This window comes from Polistes canadensis, unplaced genomic scaffold (genome assembly GCF_001313835.1).
Source record: "Polistes canadensis isolate GaletaPanama2010 unplaced genomic scaffold, ASM131383v1 scaffold_44, whole genome shotgun sequence".
NCBI lineage: Eukaryota > Metazoa > Arthropoda > Insecta > Hymenoptera > Vespidae > Polistes > Polistes canadensis.
In genome coordinates, this window is record NW_014569591.1 from 37,379 (window position 1) to 43,382 (window position 6,004).

Here is a 6,004-nt window from a genome sequence, read left to right on the forward strand (position 1 = left end):
TAATTATTTTCAACTAATTAACGATAAATAAAAAATATTTGATAAAATAAAATTGAGCAAATAGTGTGCAATTAAGAGCACTTATTAATTTTCTTCTGCTGTTGCAAACTTCGTTGCTTTGCTTAGAATTAGGAAACAAAATTTTTCTATTTTCAATTATTAATAACTAAATAAATAATTAATTATTAAAGTGAGCAATCATAGATTTTGATTGAGCAAATAGTGTGTAATTGAGAGCACTTATCCATTTTTTTCTGCTGTTAAGCTTCCTTACCAGCGTTCTTGCGGTGACGGTGATCCATCGATATTAAAGTTTTTTATCAGTCAATAATATCTTTATGATTCCTCTGCTGATGAAAAGGTTTTTTGTATTTATCAACGTTAGAGCAACTGTTAACGATAACAAAATTTTTATTATTCTTGCAAGAGTAGAATACTGTTGGTAGATAATTAATAGGTGGAAACGTTGAAGTGTTTAATAGTACAATTTTTATAAATTATTGCTAATTAGAATTTTTTTTTTTTTTGAATAAATTTTGTTACATAATATTAATAAATTAAATAACAAAAGATATGTTGATTATTACAAATACTAAGATTCTGTAAGTAATAATATTTTGTATTGTAAAGAAAAAATATGTTCAAGTCAAAGATTAAAATAGAATCGGACGAGGACGAATGTGGTTCTCATAATAATAATCGCATAATAGTAGCCGCATAATAAAGCCATTATTTGGATATTTAGGATTACGTTAGCGATAGAACGTGGGTCGAAACTCGAGGCAAGTCTAAAGCACATCGCTAAAATCGTTGTGGACAAAAGGTTCCTATTCGATCTCTTTATAGTTACGTCGAAGCACGTGCCCCACATAATTCACTATTGATGGTTATATTCCATTGTGGACGAGCCCTATTACCGACGTTTACGTGCGGACTTGGAACGAAACGACAAAATTGTAAATACGTCGGTCCCGACGACTACGACTACGACGACAATGACCAAGTCATCATTCCGGTATTTTCCTTTTTCATAGCGTATGTTTTACGAAGAAATTCCAATTGACTAATCGTTTTTACGAGTCTTAGGATCTTATCGCGTCGTTATTTTTCTAAACGATCAAACTTGCGTGGTACAATAACTTAAATTTATATTTTTATCGGAAAATTCGATTCTCAATAATTAAATTGTAAAATATAATTACCAATCATAAATTTTGAAATTGATTCTATTACAAATATATTCATTTTCATTTACTATTCACATTATTTTTCAAACGAATCATTCAATTATCCAAGATAATAATTGCAATCATAATCGAGGTTATACGCAATTAAACGAACACGTTATCAGAGAAATCTAAACTCCTCTTACAATTGAGCATACAAGGGACAATAGAAAAGAAGATAAAGAGGGGCTGGTTCGAAAGCACCCTAGGTAAGTGTTAAGTGTAACAACAAACCCTTCTCTCCCTACTCGAAAGTAAAGGTTCACAAGCGTTATACAACGACCCTATTACGAACTGGAGAGGATTGTGTTTTGTAAAGATCATAAACTGAATCGTAACCGTTTGGATAATTAATCGATCGTTACCATATTCGATTGGATTCAATTTAAGTCAACAATTTCAAAATATTATTACTATTATTTTTTATTACAAGATGAAGCTTCAAATTTTACGGATAAAATTGTATAGAAATACAAGAAGAAGTAGAAGAAGAAGAAGAAGAAGAAGTCTACGGTATAACCGCGTTTTTCTTTCGAATGAAAATATATTCTTCTTCTATTCGTGAGCAACGAAGAAGAAGAAGAAGCAAGGGGTAAGAGAGGAAAAAATAATCGAGAATCGATTCGTACAAGAGTGCTGACCAGGATAGGGAAACCGATTTGCGATTGCTACGGAATTGTTTCGGATTGGCATTCGAGTGGCAAACACGTTCGCGGAGAAGATTCAAGGGAATAGGATGGAGGACATATTCCGAGAAGAAGGAGGAAGAAGGAAGGAAGAAAGGAGTTGAGTAGAAGGAATGAGAGACAGAAATAGAGAGATAGAGATAGAGAGAAAGAGAGAGAGAAGAAGGGTCGTAATCTGTATTATCCCTCGACTATTAGTGTCAAGAGGATCCAGCCCTGGAGAGATTACAATTATTACAGGAAATTACAGGAAATGCGCGCATAGAAACACTCTAGACGGTATTACCTCCCCTTTAATTGCCACTTGAAATTACGTTCCTCTCTCTCTCTCTCTCTCTCTTTTTCTCTCGCATGAAGAACGCAAGACCGGCCGGGAGAGCCTTTGATTTGTGGTTTTATGCGAGTATGTCGTTATTTTTGTGTGTCTCTATTCGAATCTGTAAATGTACAACGAGTTTGTTATCTTGTTTATTTATTTATTTATTTATTTTTTTTTCTTCTTCTTCTTCTAATCAATAATACGACATCGATATCTCGGGGATAACGATACTAGCGGAGGAAAAAAAAGATGTAGAGAAAGAGGGAGGGTGGGTTTTTTTTGGGTTGGAAGCAGACGACAACTGTCGAGCTATTAAATTAATTGACCGCGCAGTATGCCGTTGTTACTAGTACCGTACTAACTCCAACTTGGCTATGACGTTTACGCATGCACGAAACTCTCTTCTCTTCTTCTATACATATGTCTATCTCTGTTAGGAGAGGCGGATAGAAGGATCGCAGTACCACGTCGATTAGGAGAAAGGGACCCTCTTCTTCTCGCGCCAAATTTCGTACGCATCGTCGCCTCCGAACGGACGGACGGACGGACGGGACGGGACGGGACCACCGAGTAAATTCGATCTTGTTATGCAAATAAACGCCAAGTGACACGTTTCTTTTTTAACCGCTAGGATACCAGTTTAATCTTGACTTTTCTTTAAATACATTGCCACTTGTCCATCGGTTTATATTTTTCCTATTCGAATTAATTGAAACTCAAATTCGAGTAATTATATGATCAATATATCAATGTATTGTTATATTATATTATTATTATTATTATTATTATCTTGATCGTTGTTTTATTATCATAATTAATTGTTAATATAATGATGAACTAGATAATCGAGCTTTTTACGAGTTTGGATCTATTATAGATACCAGGGTATACTTCGTTATCCTGATCAGGATTTCGATATAAAAGAGAATAAGAGAATTTCAATTTAATACCAGGCACGCGTCATCATCAAAGTGATTCTGGCCACGATTCGGTAGTCCGTTGAGAAGTTCGTTTAACCACTTCATCTTCTTACAATCAGGAATTGCCAATGTGGTTTTAGGGTGTGCTCGTTACCTAGCTCGTTTCACCAACAGAGAGAGAGGGAGAGAGCATCGTTATTCCACGATCTACGATAAACCTCGCTTAATTTTATCGACAAAGAAGAAGAAGAATCGAACGGCCACCGCAACTCTAATAATTGGATCGTCATATTAAAGAAAGATAATAAATGGAATTGTGAGAGAATCATTAATAGAATCGCGATCCTATTCTTATTATTATTATTATTATTATTATTATTATTATTATTCTTTCATTCTGTTCGATATTATCAATAAGAAAAAAAGATAATAAAAAAAAATTTCAGATAGTTAAGGGTTGCTACAAGATATAACGTAGTAAAAAGATATAGGTACGTTGCACTATGGTAGGGGTGACCATGACGATTAATGAAATAATGCAGTCACGGATTTCTCGTACACTCGACTCGCCACGGAGAGACGGGAGGGAGAGGTGGGGAAGGGAAGAAAAGGGTACGGGGGAGAGAGGGGCGTGCTCTAGCGAACGCGTGGATTCGACCTTATGTTCGCACCATGCTCTCGTCATTGTGTCTCCTGTCTATCGTTTGTGTATCGGAAGTGTGAGATGAGATCGGGAGAAAAGGAAAGCGAGGACCAGTGGCGTATAATTGGCAGGGGTGCGCTACGATATTTATTACATCGAAGGGCGGGAAAAATCATAATGGCCAACTGGGGTATAAACTGCACCAGCCTCTTTTGCGGTTCGTTAAACGGTGTTTCGTTCCGAAGAAGGGTCGTCCCGTCCTGAAGAAAAAGATTTCCTCTTTTTAGGAAATACAATAATATTTCCCTATTCTTTATTTTCATTTTCTCTCTTTTTTTTTTTTTTTTTTACAGATATAAAATGTTCTTACGAATGAAAAGAGAAATAGAGAGAGAGCGAAAGAAGAGGAAGAGAAACTACTCAGGTATGAAAGCAAAATGTTCGAGGAGAAAAAATTACAAGAAAAATTTACTCAAATAAATCTTCATAACGAATAACGTTGAAGCCCAGATTATTTGTTCATTCGCGATTGGTTAAGAATTAGATTGATTAAAAAAATTTCAAGCGATTTTATTTAAAGGTCTTTAGGATTAACGAAAGTCAGACTTCGAAAGTTAATTAAAAGGAATTTTAAAAAGGGGCGAACGTATTCGCCGAAGAGAAACGATTTAGACGGTCAAATTTTATCTTTAACGAAACTTTGCGGAAAACTACTACAATAAAAAAAAAAAAAACATATTTATTTTCGTCCACATTAATTAATAACGCAAGTATTGACCGTTTTTTTTATCTAAAATCATTTAACACAACTAATTATGTACATATAATCGTTTGCACTCCGTTGCCTCCATTGCGCGGATAATTATAAATTTGTTGTTGTATGATTTTTCCTTAAAACTCGTGTATCACTTATATAATTTTAAATGCGAATCGTAGACAATGGTAAAAAAAAAAAAAAAAAAAAAAAMAAAAAATGCGCGAAGTGCATAAGGATAGTATATTTTAATGATTAAACTCAAAGTTAAATTTAAAAATCAATCGGATATTACAAAAAAAAAGAGAGAGAAAAAGAAACGTTTAACGAATTAAAGGCTTGACAAAAAAATTCATAGAAAACTACTATAAACTAAATAGATTATAAAATTGTCTAGCAAAAGCCAAAAGAAAGAGGAAAAAAATCTAAGAAAAAAGAGAAGAAGAAGAGTTACTACTACCTATACGTAAAGAGAAAAATGCAAAAAAAAAAAACAAAGAAAAGAGAAAAAGAAAATCAAGAGAATTCGCATCCCCGTATATACTAATGCACATATAGGTGTACGCGCGTATGCATATATGTATGTATGTATGTATGTATGTGTACGCGTGGCTCGAGAGTAGTGCGGGCACGATAATAATGTTCGGTAAGTACGTGTTTGTAGTTACCCCTGAGGTGAGCCACCCACGAGAGAGCCAAGAGAGCGAAGCTCCGCCTTCGGTCACGTTACCAACCAGCTTGTACATTGGGGTTGGCTGTCACGGGGGTGCCACGTTCGGGGGCGGTTCTTTCCTTTCTCTCCCCGGCCTCGTTTCGCCAGAGATTCGAGAGAGGGAGCACACTTCGTGTTAGATACAAGAAGAGAGAGAGAGAGATAGATAGATAGATAGATAGATAGAGAGAGAAAGAGAAAGAGAGAGAGAGAGAGAGAGAGAGATATGAAACTTGGGGATGAAGAGCAAGTCTTCCGGAGTACGTAACGCAAAACGGGCTACGTTTTGCGGCCAGTCGCTCTTACGAATCTCATCCTCGCATTTCTTCGCGCGTTTTTAACTAGTTCTTTCTGTTACGTTGTTCTCGTGCACGAAAACTAAGTTGCCTTTTTTTTTCTCTCTCTCTATTTATTTTCCTCTTTCCGTCTTTTTTCCTTTTTTTTTTTTTAATCCCGTCCCACACTCTCTCTCTCGTTATATTTTTTGTTTTCTTTTTTGTCGTAGTAAATAATAATCAGTGATATCAAAGGAAAAAATAATTAGATAGAGAGAGAGAGAGAGAGAGAGGGAGAGAAAGATTAAATCGAAAAGGTGAGAAATAATTTTCTGGTGAATATTTTTCTTTTCTCGTCAATTGTTGTTTTTTTTTTTTTGTTTTTCTCTCTTTGGAAAACTTTTTCTCTTCCGTTCCTTTTCTTTTTTTTTTCTTTTCTTTTCTTTTTTTTTTTGTTGCTTTTCTGTTT